This window comes from Castor canadensis, chromosome 11 (assembly GCF_047511655.1).
Source record: "Castor canadensis chromosome 11, mCasCan1.hap1v2, whole genome shotgun sequence".
Taxonomy (NCBI): Eukaryota; Metazoa; Chordata; class Mammalia; order Rodentia; family Castoridae; genus Castor; species Castor canadensis.
This window is the reverse complement of record NC_133396.1, coordinates 44163629-44182308: the sequence shown is the minus strand read 5'-3', so window position 1 is coordinate 44182308 and position 18680 is coordinate 44163629. Positions and strand designations below refer to the sequence as shown.

Sequence of the window (18680 nt, the reverse complement as noted above, 5' to 3'; positions counted from 1 at the left end):
TCTCCCCAGATCTAATGGGATTTCTCTGCTGCAATTCATCACGCCACCCCCTCCCTGCACACAAGCGCTCATCCGCGCGCTACCTCGCTACACTCTACGCGTCTAGGGCGCCGGAGCGCAGGCGGCGGGGGGCGGGGAGGGGGCGCGGGGCGGTGAGTCGGGACCGTCCGGCTGAAGGCCCGCGGTCCCGCCTCCGCTGCCGCCAGCCAAACTTCGCTCGACTTTGCCGCGGGTTCCGGGGCCTCTCCTCACTGCGGAGGAACAGGGCCGGATGGTGGCCGGAACCGGTGTTGGGACGTCGCTCACTTTCCTCTGCCTTGGCGCTGCCACGACAGAATCGAAACCTAGAACACAATTCTGGGGAGATACTGTGGGCCCTCAATCCGACTCTTTGCTGTGCTCTGGCTGCAGCAGATGCAGTCCTGGGATAGAGACTCTGCCCTCCCCGAAATCCTTTCCTTGCACACACGCACACGCACATGCCTCCCTCCGGGCCTGCCTTCCAGCCTGGCCCGCATCCACTCTATGACGGCAGACTCACTACGGGAGGACAAGTTCCCCTACCCTGTGCCCTAGCCCTCCGCGCGGAGTCAAGCCTCAACTTCATTGGTCCGGGTCAAGAGAAGCTTGGCTTTGGAATAGGTACCAAGGGAGTTGTGGAGAAAGGATGTGGGTTCTATGCTCCGGAGAAGGAAGGTTTGGGAATCTGACTAGACCTGCCTCCTGGCTCAAACAAGCTGTCTTCGAAGCTACGAATGCTCAGGTCCTTTTCCCGCTTCTACCGATCAGCTAGTAGGGTCGCAGAAACCACACTTGGAGTTGGGACATACTGTCCCTCGCCATATGGTTCGCTGGCCTGATGTGGAGGGGGTAGGAGGGGACAGTTTCTAACCGCGCTGTATCTACCCAGACTGCAGTCAGAGGTCAGGGCAGTCCAGCCAGGGCTGGGTTGGGGCCCCTGGACTGCAGGGTTTTGGATTCCCGCCCCCCCCCTCGCCCGTCTCCGGCCCCAGGGGCGTGGAAGCCCCTTTCTGAGCCTCTAGCAGTATTCACAAGCAGCATGGTACCCTAGCCTAGCCACCTGGCTGCCCACACCGGATCCTCCCGCGGCTGGGGAAACTTGCAACCGTGTGTTCACATTGCAGGGAGAAAGAAGAATCCCGTAAACCCCACCCCCAGGGACCGGAAGAGGGAACAGAAGTCCGTAGTTCGGATGAGCTGTCCAGGGATGTCCCTCTGAATTCAGACCTGTATGGAGTTTGGCCACATCCTCATTCTGAACAGTTTCCCTGGGGCTTGGGCCTGTGTCTGTCCCCTGGCATCCGATCTAAGTCCTTGTCTGTGGGTGTGTAGGTCTCAGTATGAGAGAAATCGGATGTCATGTGTTTGGAGCAGCAGGTCCCCGGGGTGTCTGCACTTCGGGAGGTCTTAATGTTGAGTGAGCACTCAACAGTGAGCCCTTGTGAGGCCACTAGTGTGCAGGTGCAGCTCTGCCAGAGAGCTTCCCGCAGACAGGAGTGAAACTGCAAATCCTCAGGAGGAAGGTTGGTATGGCTGAAAGTCCCTCAAACCCCGCCCCCCAACACACACACACACACACACACACACACACACACACTCTCTGGAGGTGTGAGGGTGAGCATTAGGAGGAATTTGCCTACTTAGTGGCCCAAAGTCTGTGTCACTCTCTGATTAATTAGAATCTGTAGTTCCCGGTGGGGTTGCCTATGGTTTTGGGGGTAGAGGTCCAACCCAACTGTTAAGGAAGACCTTTATTTCTCCTCCTCAAGGGAGAGGAGAAGCAGTACCAGTCTGGCAGGTGAAAGGGTCTGAACCCTGGAGCTGAGCGGTCTAGCAGCCCTTCCCTCTTTAGCATTGAGACAAAGTTCCAGTCATTAGGGTACTTAATCCTCTCACTGGGAGGCAGTTCATTTGTCCATCTCTGAGTTCTGGAGACTTCAGCGAGCAGACAACAAACAAGAACCTCAAGGAGCAAAAGCCTTGGGCTGTGAGCATTTGCAGCCAGGTCAGTGCATCCTGCAGCCTCGCAGACCTCAGAGCTTTGCTCACATGTGGGATTCAGGCTGCACAATGCAGCCAGGCGCAGCCCAGAGGCTGTAGGAGTCCTGGGAAGCAGAGGCCCTGTAGTCAGTGGAGATGGAGTGAGAGGCACCGCCCTGCAGGCCCAGTCCCTGGATTTTTTTATTATTCTCTTCTGCAGTCTCCCTGGTACCCAAGCAAGAGGGGCACCCCATGAAATGTCCTCCCAACCCCTGGGTGGTGCCAGGGGAATCTTGCCACAGTCGGAGAAGAAGGCAGTGCAAGAGGGGCTGTGCCTGCCTGGGCCTGCTGTGTCAGTTTAATGATTTTTAATGAGCAATTACCTTTAGTAGTTCTCCTAATTTCTGAATATCAATAAAGTTAATTAAACTCTGCGTGTGTGAATGTGGCCTGGGGAGATTGTGAAGGTAGAAGCTGCTGGTACTGGAATGGGATTAGGTCTCCAGGGGTGGAGACTGCCTCCGTGGCTGTGTGACCTTGGACCCTCAGCTCCACCTCTCTGAGCTTCTTTGAGTATGGTGGGATGAGGGGGACTGGAAACAGAAAGTCTCAGTTGCTCACTCTGCCAAGAACTGGGGGGGGGGGGGAGATGCATGGGAGGGAAGCCCTGTAAGAGGAAGGAGAGAAAGAGAAGGAGATTTTGGCTTCCAGGATTCCTGTTGCTTCAAGGGTTAACAAACCAGGGCTGCCTTAACCTAAAATGGTAATTGCTGCTTCCTGCCTGATCCCTGGTTGGTGCTGGTTTATGACTGCACATTCTTGAGTGTGGGGGCTGCTGCAGAAGCTGCCCTACATCTTGTTCCCTAGCCTGGCACTTCAGGGTCAGAAATTGATGTTGGGGACAGTCTGGATTCCACTCAGGGTCCCAGAAGTTAATACAGGTCCCCTTGGACTTCTAAGGAGACTGGAGGATCCAGAGACTGCTATGGCAGGGGTGGGGGTATCTAAGTTCACTATTTGCCCCTTCATGGCCCTAAGCACATCAAGTTTGGCAGGCCCTGGCATCCATCCCAGACACCTTAGCAGGGTGGCAGCTTAAAATGCCTTGGGGATACCGTGGGGCACTAATGGGGAGCCAGGAGACACAAGGGCTGGGCTTAATTAGGAACTGAGTCCTTTGCCTATCCCCCCACCCCCCCCACACACACTTGGCTGCCTGAATACAGGAGCTTATCAGAAAACCTGCCTCTTTAATACCTCTCTACATCCAGTCCCAGGCCCTCCAGCCTCCTCATGCCCTTCTTGTCCCCACCTTTCAAGCCCATCTGCCAGACTCTGCCCAGCTCAGAAATCCTGCGCCCCCACCTGGGTAGAGCTGTCAGGGTTCAGTATTCCACCTTCCCCCAAACAGGAAAGAGAGCACAGAAGGGGGCCTGTAGGCAAGGGTAACTTTTGTGACGGAACCTCTCAGCCCAGTTGTTAGGAGCTCAGCCTGCCATGTGGTCTTGGGCATGCCTTGGCCTCTCCGGGCCTCATTCTTAGAGCCTTCAATGTAAGATTACACCAAATTCATGGTTGCCAAGCCTGGGGCCACATCAGTGACTCAAAGGCTTGTCAAGTCCTGCAGATTCTAGGTGTCTGGTTTACTGGCTCTACAGGGATGGGGAACCAGGTTCTATAAGTAAGAGAAAATGCTGCCAATCCTGGTCTACAGCCAGGAGGTAGAAAACAGTTACTAGGAGGTCTCTAAGGCCAGTTCCAACAGGAAGCAATAATTCCAGAAAGATGTTTAATACAGCCAAGCCAAAGGAGCTTTAGTATCAATTCCCCCAACTAGCCAAGTTCTCAACAGCTCCTATGCTGTTCCTTCTGCCTGAAATTCTTTTCCTTCTGGGCCAACCTGGCTCACTCTACCTCATGCTTTAAGTATTGGCTTAGCTGGCACTTCAGTAATTTATCAGCATGTATTTATGGAGCATCTGCTCTATGGTATCTGAGGGTTAGCCTTGTTGGCAATAATGGCGCCGATAGGTTTCGGTTCTTACTGCACCCTTAAGCTTCTGTTTTCCAGGGTCACGGTCCTGCCTCAAGTCTAGCTTGAATTCTCCTTCTCCCCCAACCTCCAATCAGCATGAACCATAAGATCCTAACCAATCAGATCATGCCAAGTCTCACTGAGGGGTATTTAAGCCTCTCTCTCTCTCTCTCTCTCTCTCTCTCTCTCTCTCTCTCTCTGCCAGATCACTCCTCTCCACATGGTCACTTTCGGGGCCTACATTTCCAACAAGCCTCACCTGTCCTCCAGCTTGGGTCAAAGAACTCTTTTATGCTCCCACAGTCCCTTGGCTTCCTCCAAGGAAGGTACCCATCTTGTTGGGTCATAAGCCTTTGCCTGGTTGCCTGATGGTCCTCCCAGCAGCAAGACTGAACTCAGAGAAAAGACAGCAAGTCTTTTTTCCTCACCCCACATATCTCAGGCAGCTCCAAACTGCCTATTTGGGAGAAACAGGATCAGCTGGCTTGTTGAAATAGAGAAGTGGACCCATGGTAGCTAGAAATGCATCTTGTAGCTGAGTTTGCATGGCAAGTACACTATTTTTACATAGATGTGAGGATTTTTTTCCCTTTCCTAACAGCTGACCAATTACCACAACTGTAAATTGTAGCCTTTACTTAGTTTTTTCCTTCTACGAATTAAGCTGTCAGGCCATCAGCCTGAGGTGAGTTGGGGATGGGGTGTTGATGGCCATTCTTAATGGGGTAAAGTCTCTCCCACTTAGTGCCACCACTGCTTGTGTCCTCAGTGGTACAGAGTCTAGCACATGGAAGACGTTAAATGCATGTTAATAAATTTCTGAGAATTTCACAGGTGAAATCAGCATAGGTAAGCTCAGGGCCCAGCCTTCCTGATCTGCTCCTATAGCACCCACCTGCCAACCCTGCTAGCTGAGAGGGAAGACTTAAGGACTGGGGTAAAAGGACAACTGCATGTCATCTGGCTCTAGTGCCCTCTCATCCATCTCAGCTTCAGACACCCTAGAAGGACTGCTCAGAGAAACAAACATGGGATTTGGGGAACAGCTCTGATTCAACATGTCTTTGAAAGAAGAAGTGGGAGCATAAGAATCATCTAGACCACAACAATTCAGGTTCATGAACATTTGTCAGCTCCTAAAAAAGCAGGCTCTGGGGTACAACTATCCACCATTCTTTCATTCATTCATTCACTCATTCCACAAACATGTATCAAGGTATAAGACCTGGCCCAGGATTCCCAGGAGCCCAGGTTTTACTCATCAAGCCTTTCACATTCCTTTTCTATTTAACACAAGAAGAGATTAATAATCCCCACTTTATATATGGGAAAAATGAGTTTTGGACAGGTCAAGCCACTTACATTGGACTGCACAGTTAATAAGTAGTAAGGATATTCCAAAGTGCCTGCCCATTTTGCAAAGCCTGGCATCAGCCAGCCCTGTGTCCTCTCCCCTAGTCTAGGGCAGTATAGATGGACAGGAACCCAAGAGAACATCACTTTCAAAACTATAATAATAGCAACAATAACAGCAAACATTTATTAGGTGCCAACTATGTGCCAGGCTTTCTATTAAATGCTTCATATACATGAACTCATTTAGTCCTCATATCATCTCCATGAGATAGAAGCTATTATCTGTCTTTTATAGACCAAGATCAAGCTCATATTGTCAGATTCAAGACATAAACAGCTTCTAACTTTCTTTTAGCACATTTCTGGTCATGACAGTTGCTTCTCTGCTAGGTCTACTTTCAAGCCCTTAATGGTGCAGGTTAGAGATATTTTACTTTGCTCTATCCTTAGTGGCAAAGGAATGAAACATGTTGGCCCTGGGTGACTTTCCCACCCATGGGAAATGAAAGAACCAGTCTAGCCTGTCCTGACATCTTGGACTACCCACCCTCCTAAGCCTTTGCTGAGGCCCAGCCCCCAAGTGGGAAGGCACAAGACTGCCCCAGCTTTCTTCTACCTGCCTACCTGCTTCCCAGGAGCCAGCCCTAGGAGAAAAGGATCGATGGCTGCAGCCGCAGGCACAGTGTTGTTGGCCATTGATTGTTGAGATTTCTCGAGGGCTTGGGAGCAAACAAACCTGCCACTTCTTCAACAACAATCCGGGTCTCAGGCTGTGGAGTCTGCAGCCTTACTGGCAGGCAGTCTGGCAGGAAGGGAGGGGGTGAGATAGGAGGTCCTGGCTGGGCCCAGCAGGAACAAGAGGCTCTGCCAGGAGATAAGCAGGGACAGAGTAGGCGTGGAAAAAGAGGGGCAATAGGGAAGTGTGGTGAGGATGCCAAGAGTGAATCCTAGACCTTATTTGGTCCAACCTCTACAGTTTTGCTCAGCCATTTTTCCATACCTGGAATTCTTGGGTTCTACTTATTTTCAATTATCCCACCTCCCCTTTTCCTGATCAGCCAGTCCAGATGGCTCTCTCTGTACTATAAATAGCAAATACCACCATCAAAAACTTAGTCCATCCTTCACTCATTCATACATTCTCCACTCAACAACCTTCTATTCAGAATCTACCAGGTGTTTTGATAGGCAAGAATACATAAGTAATTCTCATACTTAAGGAACCCAGTTTGGAGGGGAGCTACCTTCTTCATAAATAAGCTCAGCTTAGTCTGGTGGAGTGGCTCAAGTGGTAGAGTGCCTGCCTAGCAAGTGTAAGACCCTGAGTTTAAACCCCAGTACCATCAAAAAATAAAAATAAGCTCAGCTCTGACTACCTCTCCCTAGACCAAGGAAGGACCCTCAGATTTTAATTGAATAAGATGAAGATGATATGCCAAACAGCACCAACTACGCTGGCTTTCAGAAGGACAAGAGATTTCTGGACAGGGTCTGCTCGGCACCTCAGTTTGTCATCTGCAGTAAGGGAATTTACCATTTGATTCTGTGAGAGTCTAGCAAACCTCTAGGGTTCTTAGGTCAGGCCATGATGGGGTCCTCCATCACAACTCTTTTTATCTGTGCTGGGTCCGGGTATCCCCCTAACTCTCAACAAAGCAGACCTGGTGCAGGGTCCCTCCTGCCTGCCACCAAAACAAATGTGCTATACGATCCAAGCAGTGGTTCTCCACCCCTATAGTGCAGTCCCCAGGGGCTTAGCGAAAATAAGTGTTGACACCCTGGCATCAACCTCAGTATGTCCCTCAGCACCCCATTCCCAGTCTTTCCCTCCCAGTGGGCTTTTCTCTCAATCCTGAGCACCTCACTTCAGCTGGTCATCAGGCCAGGAGGGCAAAACTTAGAGGGACTCAGTGAAAAATGCCTAAACCATTGAGCTGCTCTCCCCCTCTATACCCCATCTCATTTATATGCTGTTTTCCTCCTCTTTGTTCCCTGGCTCCTTTTTTAAAGTCACCAAAGTAGACCCTGCCCCGCCTCATTCCCAGCCCAGATTCCTCAACCCCTGCCCTAGCTTCTTCCTGGTCCCTCCTCCCTCTCAGCTCAGCAGCTGATCACCAGCTCCTTTGTCCCCTAAGAAGCCACCTGCTGAGTGTCTGGCCCGGGTCCCACAAGCCACCAGGTGCCTAGGGAGTCCCAGAGCCTGGAAGGAGGGGCATCAGGCAGTGTAAGGAACCAAGTTGTGCCTCATGGAGGAGGGGGAAATCCCAAAGGAAGAACCCAAACAACAGAGTGCTAGTTAGGGGGCCAGGACCCCAGGGTTTAAACCCAGTATAGGCTGTTGCTGGCTGGGTGACCTTGAATAGTTATGTTGCTTCCCTGTGTCTCAATTTCCTTGTGAATTCATGGTGCCTGTTCCTATGCCATCTCTTTCATTGACAGCATCAGTACCAAAGAAAATCAGAGGGGTAGAGATTGGGAGGGGACCTGAAGCTCTGCTTCAGGGGAGGTCCTCTAACTCCTCTAACTGCAGGAGCTGTCAGGCACCAGAAGGGGCCCATTTGTCAGGGGCTAGACCTGACAGAGTCCAGGGCTGGACTGTTCAGAAAGGGGTCAGGGAATGAGCACCAGCCTGACCATGTCTGACCAGAAAGGTGATGGTTAACAACACAGAGGAATGAAAGTTGGGGTCAAGGTGCCTCTAAGGACTTTCACCTGGCAGGCTGCTCTGATGGACATTGTTTAGATATCATTTACATCCAGCAAGGAGATGTGCTGATGATTTGAAACATCTGGCCCAGCAGCTGGCAGTCTTCCTCCTGTCACAAGGTCCTATTTTGTGGCTGGTTAGAGAAACTGGAGGAGATGGAGCCATAGGCAAAGGTATGAAGGTGGGATCAAGCAAGGCATGCTCAAGATAGGTCATTGGCACATTTACCAGTGACCTGGTCCTCCTTTCCCCACAGCCTATCTCATGACAGAGCCCTAATCCTGTCCTACTGTGTCCAGTAACTTCTCTCCCATCCCTCTATGCCTGCAGCCCAGACTAAGAAAAGGCCTATTGCTCAGGTCAGGGTGGAGCCCCAGCCACTGGTTGGTTCCCTAAGCCTTGGCCCTGTTCTACATGTGTTCCTGATGCTGCCTCTGGTGGACCTGGTCTTTCCCTGTCCTGGGCTTCAGGTAGTGAAAACTGCAGGGGCCAGGGTAGGAGGGGAGGGTTTAGCTCTTTCAACTACAAGTGTCCACATATCCAGTTCAGTGGAGTGCCTGGAGGTCAAAGCAAGGTTGGGGTAAGGGAGAGTCCTGAGGGACTGAAGGCCAAGCAGCTTGGTCCAGCTGATATTCCTTGGATTCTCCTGAGAAGAACCCAAAATGTATGGGTAGCCATGACTATGTGCATCTCTGCCTGGCTTGTCCACCTATCCCTGGGTGTCTGTGCCTTCTGTCTCTTCATCCTGGGGCAGTGGCACAAGTGTAGGCACAGCAGATCCCAGCTCAGCCTGGTCTCTCCCTTTCCCTACAACCCACTCCACTCTTTCTTCCCAATCTTGGGCTCCACTGACCCCTCAAGGAGACTCATAGTTGCAGACACTTGCTGCTATTTTTAGCAATTTTGCACCCCCTCACCTGCTCCACTCAGGCTTGCTGAGGAAGTGAAGGGACAGGCCTGGGGAGTCTAACAGACTGGAGTGCTGAGCAGGTGAGGCCACCTTGCTCAGTTGCACAAGGCCATGGAGGCAAAGGGAGTTTGGGCTAGTGCACAGGTGCAAGCCCATACGCTAGGGCTGGTTAAGCTTCATTTTAAGCTTAATCATCTGCCTGGTGTTGGGAGGAAGTTCCTTGTCATACCAACAGAAGCTTAAGGGTGCAGTAAGAAACGAAACCTATCGGCGCCATTATTGCTAACAAAGTCCCCAAGGGCAGAGCCTAGGCTTTCAGTGACTCCTTTCTAGGCTATTGGGAAGTCAGACTGGAGCTCCTGGATCTTCCCCATAGAAGCTAGAAAAGGCAGATAGGGGCTCGAAAGGAAGCAGAGAGGATGGAGGCACATCCTGGAGAAGTTACACATCCAAGGTCTTCCAGTACTGCTCTTGCACTTAGCAGAGGGGTCTCAGACCCCTGCTGTAGCTCGGTCTGCCCAATGACCACCATTAAAGTTCATTACCCTCCAAACCCTTGAGGCTCTTGGGGCTTGCCTCCATCACTACCGCAGCTACTCTGGAAACTGCTACAAGATGGGAGAGGGTAGGGCAGAGCAGCTTAAGGGGTCTGAACCAAGGGTCCAGCCCCGGGTTCAGGGTTGAGGGCAGCCTCAACCTCCCTCAGAGAGGTACCTACATATTGCCTTGAGCTGTCTGCTCTCAGAGGCCTTTTGTTCTGCATCTGTCCTTTTGCTGTCTAAAGCTCACAAGAGAAGAATGCCCCAGAGTCTGCTTTCCAGGCCTAGATAGACCACCTCTCTCAAGTAAAGTCAACTCTCTGACAGTGCTTCCTTACCTGTGGGATGAGGAGGCATTATCAGATGGTATAGGTGAATGACAGCCCAGAGGCTATGCAGGAGATGCTCACAATTTTAGGGCTCTCTGAATCTCTTCCCCACCCCCACCTGTGCCCCCCAAATGCATGCATACATATGCACATAAATGTACTACATACCCACACTTGTGCACACACTCACACATATGCACACACATACAGAAGGACACACACATTCACACTTGTGCATACTCACATGTGCACACATGCATAGGATACTCACTTGCACACATACACATATACACTTCCACAGGCATGCACACACACAGCCTAGCCCTCCAATGCTCAGCAAATACCAACAAACAGATGGAGATGAGAAGATGGGCTCCAGAACACACAGAAAGAAAGTGGCAAGTCAACACAGCATGACTCTCCATCCTGTCAAGCCCCCTCCACTCCCACCTCTGCATACCAGGAGGCTCCAATAACAGAGAGGCTATAACTCTGTCCCACTCACCCCAATTTTCTCTAAAAAGTGAGGACCCAAGTACTATGAAAAACCAGACAGGCCCAGAGAGAATAGGACAAGCCAAAGGCCACACAGCCTGTCAGTGGTAAAACTACCTCCACTCTAGAGCCAGGGCTCTGATAAGGGCTCACAAGGCTCCTCAGATTCTGCAACTAAGAACAGACACACTAGTGATCTCCTGGGCAAATAGTAGTCAGAGCCTACTTCAGCATTAAGGGCCAGGGTAGAGGCTGGGGATGTAGCGCAAGTAGCATGTAGCAACCACGGGTCCCTGAGTTCAAACCCCAGCTCCACAAAAACAAAGAAACAAAAAAGAGAGCTGGGCAACCTGGGCTCAGGGCCCCTACTTTCCCAGCCAAGTTTCCCCAATCCATCTCTTTCCAGATGTAGCAGACAAAAACAAAGGGCAAGATGACAACGGCGGAGAGGTGACTTTGACCCTTATGCACAAAACAAGTCCCTTCATCTAACCCAAAGCTCATAGAATCTTGGGACTATCAGACTGGTGATTCAGTTCAGAGGTGCACATGCATGGTGGGAATGGCCTCAATGGAATTGACTTTTGAACCTCAGGGTAGGTCTAGGCTGGGAGAGGGTGACAGCCCAGAGATGCTGGTATGGGGCCCAGGAAGGTACCTGCTCTCCAACCTTAGCACCTTATTGTCCTATCTTGCTTGGCTCCATGGCTAGGAAGGGTTGTCCTTGGCAAATGACTGGAGCTAGGCAGGGAGCAGAAGATGAACAAGATGGCTATTCCTCCTTAGATCACTCCTGTCCTCCAAGTTCACCACTTGGCTGGACTGAGTTGGCCCTGTTACTGGCTCCATGGAGAGTGCAGTTCCTGCCTTCACAGCCTTCCTTGTTCCTGCTGACGTTTCCAAGGTTTGCCATCCAGAGAAATATGGTCTTTGCTGCTTATGAAGGTGGTGGAAGCTGGGGAAGGGCTATGACTGAGCACCCAGCTCAAGGCCATGTCCCTCTTCTCACTTGCTCCACCCTGAGACTAGCAGATAGCTACTTTGTCTCCTGCTTACCATAGCAGGCAGACTGGGTCTGGGGTAACAAATGGATAAAAGGAGCTAATGGATAGGAACCCCTGCAGTGAGTAAGGAAGCCCAGCACTCACCTCCGTGCCTACCTTGACCCCTGCTCTGGCCACAGTACTAGAGGTAGCAGAATCAGGATGAGGTACAATAGATCAGACTAGGAAGGGGGGGTGACATCAAGGGGGACTTTGCTGCTCTTCCCAGAGGCTAGGGCCAACTCTTCAGCCCCTACCTCCCAGGTCTGCATTCCAGGCCCCTAGTTCTTGTGTCACCTGCCCAGCCCCAGAAACAGTAGGCAGGCAGGGCTAGGACCTCCAGGTCCTCTGGGCCAACAGACAGACAGGAAGGGGGATTACAGGGCTGCAGGGGAAGGTGTACAGCGCAGCAGGTGATGCCGTAGCAGAGGCCTCATTAATCACCTCTCCAGCCCCCAGCTCTGCAGTGGCGAGACCATATTAGATTTTAAATTGGAAAGCAGAGAACATGGCAGTTAGCAGGGAGCTCTCTCTACCCTGGGCCCCTGGTCACAGACTGAAAGGAGGGAGGGGACAGAATGGTGAAAAGACTAGTCCAACCACAGCAGCAGAACAGTGTCCCCACTCTCGTTCTACATACTCAGAGCCTGAGGGGTTATGCGAGACAGATGGCCCTGAGAAGGGTCAGGTTAGGGTCCAGGAGAGGGCAACATGAAAAGCAGGGAGCATGACAGCCATTTTGGGAGAAGTGCACCCTTTCCTCTAAGAGCTAGGGCCTTTCTGGGCTTGAGTTTCCAGGGTGCGAAATCCATGAGCAAGGACAAATGGTAATGGTTTGTGGCCAGTGCATGTGTTTGGACCTGTACACACACACACACACACATACAAGCACATGCTTGCATGGATCACATCAATGTAGTAGAAATGGTGATCCGTGATCCAAGGCTGTGGGCCAGCCAGACCCTGTTCAAGCCCTTCATTGCCACTTTCTCTCTAAATGAACTGGGATGGTTTACTTTGCCTCTCAGCCTTGATTTCTTCGTATGTAAAACATTGATTCTAAGCACAAAGGGTAGCCAGCCATTCTGGGTAGACTACAGCTCTTTAGGAGGTATGTGCCTGGCCCACAGGGAGTGCTTGGTAAATGTGAATTCCCTACACTGGCCCCAAGGCTGGGCAGCTGCTCTGGGACTAACTGCCCCAGGAGCCCTGGGGTTGTGGCCATGTCATACACCCTGCCCTCTGCTGCTGTGAGCAGTGAGGAAGGGCAAGTCAGTAGAGCAGAGCAGGCATTCCCATGGAACATGTATAACTCAGGCCCAGCCTGGGCCAGATCACGAGGCCAAAAGTTCCACCCATGAAATCCAAGTCTTCCTAAGTTAGCTCTGCCTGAGCTCCCAAAACTGCCCATCGAAAACCCAACCTGCAGAATACCAGGGGTTGGCCACAATTGAGAAGCAAACATCATCATTAGTAGGCAACTCTCCCTTCCTGGGTTATCAGTGAGTGACTAACAGCTCTGATTCTCCTGAGGTCTTCATGAAAACCATGGGCTCCTTCTCATCTTTCTTTGTCGAACACCATGCCCTGTTTCCCTTGGCCCAAAGGAGGAAACAGACATTCCATTTTAATTCTTTCCCACAGTGCTGCTAGATAACCCAGGTTTGAATCTGACATGTCCAAAGTGGTAAACTTGAGGACTGTACTTCCCAAGGTCTCAGTTTCCTCATCTATAAAATGCGATAATAAAAGTCCCATCTCATAGAGCTATTGTGGAATTCAGTGTGTTAATTCTGGGAAACCACATAGAATGTTGCTGGGCATGTAGTAAATGCTTGATAAATGATAGCCTTCAATAGTTTTATTCACAGAGCCCTTTGTGGTTCACTGGATTCTGGAATGTGAGAACAGGCAAGACCCTTTGATACTTTCTCCATTTTACTGATGAGGATATGGAGGCTTAAGTTAAGGAAGAGACTTATATAAAAAGACAGGGTCTAATCTATTAGGGGCAGGACCAGGAGAGGTGTCCACTATCTCCACCCATGCTCCTTGCACCTGGCAATAAGACCTCAACCCTGGAGATGCTGCAGCCTAGGGTTACTTCCCATCCCCACATAGGATGGTGGGAGGTGGTAGTTTCATGGTGGCTCAGGGGTCAGTGAGCTCTAGCCCTGGAGGTATGCCCACATTTGGCAGACTTTAAAGGGCTCACGCTCCAGAGCAGTTAGGTCAGGTGCCTTCCTAACCCAATATCCTCAGTCCCAGTCCTGCCCCAAGTTTGCTGTGTGAGCAGGAAAAACCCTCTAGATTCAATTTCCTCCTGAGTAAATGAGGGAGGGATGAGAGCTCATAGAGACAACAAGGGCTCAGGTTCTAGGAACCAGCTAGTTTGCTGCCACCTGGAACCTGGCCAAAAGGAGGTGCCCCCATTCATTTTGCAATCTTGACTTCTCCATATTGCCAGGGGCTGACCAGGAAAAAGAAAGTAGAAGTGAGAAGGTATGATGGGGATGGCCAGTGGCAGAGGAAGAGGGGGTAGACGGGTTGGTGCTCACCAACTTGTGCCAGCAGACACTCCCCATCAATTGCTAGTTGGGGCTGTGCTGGGGCACTCCCAAGGGCTGGCTGCCCATCTTCTCCCTGCAGAACCCACCTCTGCCCACCCTTGCTGGCCAAGGGCCAGGTGATTTGGGGAGAAGGGTGACTTCTGAATTTGCAGATAGGCAGAACTGGGACTTGGAAACTGTATGCCCTGAAGTCATTGAGCCTAGTATCAGGGACCACTGATACTCTCTATCTATCTAGTGGATAGAGATATGGGAAGAAAGATGTCTGATGATGATTCTTGCCCACCATGCAAGACATACATATGCTGAGGGCTCATCAGGAAGCGACTGGCTTCCAGGTAGGATTGGCTCCCTAGAGAGGGGACTGGAGTTGGGCCTTGAAAGATAGAGAGGGTTTTGAAGAGACCAAGGGGAAAAAAAAAAAAAAAAAACCAGTAAAGAAAGCACAGCAAGAGCAAATGGGATGAGAGAGGGAAGACACTGTCCTGGCCATGTGAAGATACCTTTAGTGTAGCTCTGTGCCCACCCAACAACTGCCTCTCTAAGACACCCCCAGGACTCCATCACTACAAGCTCAGGACTCCTCACATCAATGCCCCAGGATAGCAGCATCTAGGCTAGGGGGAAGATGGGAGGCCCAGGGCTGCAGCTGAAAGCCAGTGGGAGTAACAGTAGAGCTGAGCTGTGGGTTCTAGTCCTAGGCTCTGCTACTCATTATCTGTGTGATCTTAGATGAATTACTTATCCATTCTGGGCCTCAAAGTCTTTATCTCCTGGGATAATGACACAAACCTCCCTGGAGTGAGAGGAAGTTGAGACAGTATACGTGAGAGTGCTGAATGTATGGTCAATACATAGTGAGCACTGAGCCTGACCAGCCTCAGCTGCCTGGCTCCAAATGTGTTCATTCTGGCTCTACCATAGTTTCTGGGTGACTTTGGAAAAGCCACATCCAGCTCTGGGCCTTGGTTTCCCTATCTGTAGTATGGAAATTATATTCTCAGTCAATGCAAGCAATCAGACAGCAGTAAACTGACCTCAGAAGCTGACACTGGGGTTAATTATTTCAGTAGCACATGGAATCAGAAGCCTCTAGGACTGGACCTTAGGGGCTCTATGTGGCCTGCCAGCCTCTAGCTGGGATCCCTCAGTACAGGGGGCAGGGCTAGGCCATTGGAACTGTCATTGTGGAGACCTAACTGTGGCTCAGGAGGACCTAGGCACCCTGACACCCAGGTCCCACCTCCCTCCCTTCGGCTCTGGATAATAGGCCAGGCCCTCACTAATCCCCTATTAAACTTGAAAGGGGCCAGGAAACCTCCAGAATAAACTCATTAATTTTTATGGGATAATAAATGGTTCCCATTAAATTCCCATCCTCCTAAAGCTGGGCCAGCTTAACCTCTGGAACCTTCAGGAGTAGGCTCCCAACCCACAGCATCCCCTCATAGCTTCCTTGCACCCCCACATAGTCACACCCTCTCCCTCAAGCTGGGAGTTTATGCTGTTATAAGGTGAGGGTCCTGCCTGAACTCATCTCAGAACTTTGGGTCCTCTGCCTCTATTCCTGTCTCTGAGGTGTGAGAGACAGGAACAGGGGCCAGTAGAGGCAGAGGCCTGCCTGTTAAGCTGCCTAGCACTTCTTCAGGGGCTGTGGGAATGACAGAGGATGGGGACAAGGCTGGCAGGTGAAAGCTATGTCTGTCAGTAGAGGAGCCCTCCCCACCTCAATAATATTCCACAGAAAAAAGAGACAGATCACGTGCCAATGAGGCATTGATGTGGAATTGGAACCCAAGGCTTTCTGTCTGAGTGGTCCAGAAAGATACAGAAGCAAAGCACAGAGCAGTAGTCTGGAAGTGCTACCATTGCCTGGGACAGCAGATCCCGCAGGAAGGGGCACTGCATAAAGACTCAAGCTCCACTGCCCACCAGCCCTGTAATCCTGGACCAGGTTGGGCCGCTCCGAGCCTCAGTTTACCCATCTGTAAGACAGAGATCATAACACCTACCTAGCTGGACATAGAAGAAGAAGCCACAGTTATGGCTTCCTCTCTCTAAACAAAGGCTACCACCATCCCCATCCAGACCTGGGGGTGGAGGCGCTCACCTGTACCCTCATCCCGCTGGGCCCTGGGGAGGAGAGGGCCGACGGGCTGCCCTCCCTAGGAAGCCCAGGCTGAGGCTGGAGGAGGGTGTGGCCTCCAATTCCAAGAGGGGCCACCGAGGGGCGGCGCCGGCCGGGAGGCGGGAGCGGGAGAGAATCCACCGGGGAGGCATCCTGAATGGCTCATTAGTGCCGATGAAAGCCTTTTTTCATTTCGTCTAAATACTTTAAACAGGGCTTCCTCGGATGTCTATTTGCATAGCTTAAGAGCTAATGCGGGGGGAGGGCCCCGGCGGTGGTGGGGCCACAGCCAGAGCTGGGAGCTGCAGGGAAGCTCCCGGGCCTCCTAGCCTAGGAGGCTGCGGTGGGAGGAGAGAAGGGGTTTTTCCGAGACGCCGCCCACTTAGAGGCAGCGGCCCCCCAACCCTGTGGGAACAGAGGACCGAGCCGGCCCAGTACTTCCCTCTGTCCTGGCAGCAGGTGGAAATCATGGTAGTCTATCCTGTTGTGGTCACCAGTTTTGGCCCCCACTGACATGCAGGGCCTTCAGGTGACTGCCCTTAGGTGGATGGTGTGGGATGCTTGTTTTATGGATGACATGTCCAGGGTCACACACATTGCCACCCTAAATCCCCCAGAGAGGAGAAGTATCACCTTGGGAGCCAGCTCCTCCCTACCCTAGGCCAGGGTGCCCTAAGGTGGCCTCTCCCTCAGCCCCAGGACACTGCTATTTAGAGCATTCAGAGGAGTCAAAGGCATCTCTCAGAGGTGATTTGGCCAGGCTCATGTGACATATATATATATATGGTGGAGTTTCAATTCAAGGTCTCATGCTAGGCAGGCACTCTACCAGTTGAGCCACTCCACCAGATTGTTTTGTTAATGGGTTTTTTTTGGGTTTTTTTCGAGATAGGTTTGGGTTTCAGCCTTGATCCTCCTGATCTCTGCCTCCTGAATAGTTAGGATTACAGGTGTGAGCCACCAGTTAATGTGACTTTTAAGTGGCATAGTTGACACTTGAACCCAGGTCTGTGTAACTTTGTGCCCTGGCACTGTTGAGCAGTGTTGAAGTTCCAGTTTGGGTCCCAGATTCAGATATGCTTCAGGCACAGAGTGGGGGCTCCTGAGGTCCAGGCAGAAGGCTCCCACAACAGAATAACAGATGCCAGAAGCTCTGGTCCTGCCTCCACTTCGCTTGCTCTAGACCTTGGACTAGTCCATTACTCTCCGTGGGCCTCAACTGGCTAGAGTGTTCACTGCTGGTAGCTCCGTTCTCTTCCTCCCATGAGTCAGGCTGGTCTGGAAAGACTGGGGACTTTCTCCTGGGTGGACACAGGTTTAATTTCAGCTGCAGCACTGAGAGACTGGGTAAGCCCTCATCTCCCTGCTCTAGGCTCCAGATTCTTTGTAAAGCAGGAAGAAGATTCCCATCTCACAGAGTTGCCATGTCTGGAAAGAGCCTGACACACTAGGCTCACACTGCCTGAACTCAGGCAGGCAAAGAGAAGCCTGTGACCTCCTGGCCACAACCCTGGGAAGCTAAGGGATGTGCCCAGGACCTCAGGCCTCTAACAGTTAACCAGAGGTGCCTGGAGATGCCCTCCTCCAGAAATGCCTTATCATCCAGAGATTATCTTACCCTCTCTGACAGTGGGTGGTGCCCACTGGAGACCAAGTGGCAGCTGATTTTGGAATCAATTTGCTGGTTTGATATGCTATCTCCATCCCATTTAACCAAGTGCTCAGTCCTCCTAGATAACACAATCAGTGCAATCGACAGTGACGGGAGGTGCCCATTAGCTCCACTCCATTGCCCAGCATCTACCTGGCTGCCGGCAGGAGGGCTGTGCCCGCTATGGTCACTTTCTGAGTAAGAGGATCTCTTTGCACTCCCTCTTCCAACAAAGAACCCCACAGGTGCCCACCCTGAGAGCAAGGGGCCACATCTCTTGTTGGGCAGTCCTGGAAAGAAACCTGTAGCAATGTATAGCTTCCGGGGCTCCAGTCTACGTGATGAGAAGGCTCCTCTTCCTGTGTCATGCTAAGAATAGTCTCTGCTCACCTGGCAAAGACCAAGTGACATCTGGGAGGTGGGTAAAGAGAGTAGCCCTATCCTGGCATGTCACAGACACTACCTGAACCCTCCATCACTGATTTAGATAAAAGACACCTGGTATTGTTGGACCATCTGTTCTGGGGGGTATGAGCCTGGCAGGCATCTAGTTTGGACACTGTGATTTCAGTCCCTGGCATGAATGCCAGGGCATAAATGGGCTATTATAGTGGGCATCTCAGGACATAGCAGTTGGTCCCAGTTCTCAAGGCTTTGAGTTATTCAGGCCCTTGTAACCCAGAGGACTGGAGAGCTTTCCAATCTAAACCTGCCTCCCCCACCCCAGTTTCCTCCCTCCTCCCATTTGTCTGACACATCAGAGCTGCTATGGTCTCCTGAACAGAATGTAGGCCATCTGCCATTTCCTCACGCCTGCCAATCCATGGGGTGGGTGTGAGCCTGTGGAATGACAGTCCCACACTAGACATGCAGAGGAACCAAACTTCTCCTTGCAAACTCTGCTCCCACCCTGGCT

General features: G+C 51.5%; 1 protein-coding gene and 1 long non-coding RNA gene across 4 annotated transcripts in view; one reads left to right on the top strand and one right to left on the bottom strand.

The window, feature by feature from the left end:
* LOC141413800 (uncharacterized) overlaps nucleotides 1-18680 on the bottom strand; it is a 72677-nt gene that overhangs the window by 25754 nt on the left and 28243 nt on the right. The window lies entirely within an intron of this gene.
* Nucleotides 1-18680, top strand: part of Sez6 (seizure related 6 homolog) — a 43194-nt gene that overhangs the window by 572 nt on the left and 23942 nt on the right. The window lies entirely within an intron of this gene.